We start from the raw sequence: 998 nt of genomic DNA, 5'->3' as shown, positions 1-998 counted from the left end.
ACGCATACAGAGTACCAATATCAGTTTCCTGATTTCAATACTGTACAACAGCTTCTCAAAATATAACTATTTGGGGAAGTAGGTGGAAGGTTGCCAGGCTCGCTCTGTGCTGCCTTTTTGCAACTTCCTGTGACTTTATAATTAGCTCAAATAAAAGCGGTTTTAAAAAACAGCTTCTAGTTAAAATCTAGAAGGCTCACAACGCCAAAGATTAGTACAACAGGGACTCCTTCACTCGTGGCGGGAAGGCAAAATGGTACAGTCACTTTGGAAGACACCCTGGAAGTTCCTTACAGAGCTAAACAGACTTTCACCATGTGATTCAGAAATCGGTCTCAGGAATTTATTCTAGGAGTTAAAAAGTTGGTCCACACAGAAACCTGTACACAAATGTTTACAGCAGCTTTATTTAATAGTTACCAAATCTTGGCATAACCAAGATGTCGTTCAATAGGTGAATGGATAAACAAGCTGTGGTACATTCACACAATTATTACTTAGTGATAAAAAGAAATAAGCTATTAAGCTCTGAAAAAACAACAACATGGAGGAACCTTAAATACCTATTGGTGAATGCGATAATACCTTACATGGAAAGAACTACTGACTAATTGATTTCAATTATATGACATTCTGGAATACACAAAGCTGTGAGATGGTGAAGGGATCAGTGGTTTCCGGGGTGCAGGGAGGGGGACAGGGAGGCACAGGTGGGGCACAGGGGATCTTCAGGTGGGCGGAATTGCTCTGTTCGACACTGCAATGGTGGGTACATGACATCAAGCATTTGTCAAACGCCATTGACCTGTGAAATATAAGAAGTGAACCCTAGTGTAAACCACGGGCATCAGTTACTAATACTGTATCAATGTTGGTCCACCAGCTCTAACAAGATGTTAACACTGTGAGATGCTGTATGAGGAGCAGGGGAAGATAAAAATGTAGAGGGAACTCCTACTTTCTGCACACTTACTCTGTAAACTTAAAGCTGCTCTAAA

This window comes from Saccopteryx leptura, chromosome 1 (assembly GCF_036850995.1).
Source record: "Saccopteryx leptura isolate mSacLep1 chromosome 1, mSacLep1_pri_phased_curated, whole genome shotgun sequence".
In the NCBI taxonomy this organism is placed as follows: Eukaryota; Metazoa; Chordata; class Mammalia; order Chiroptera; family Emballonuridae; genus Saccopteryx; species Saccopteryx leptura.
This window is presented reverse-complemented; position numbering follows the sequence as displayed.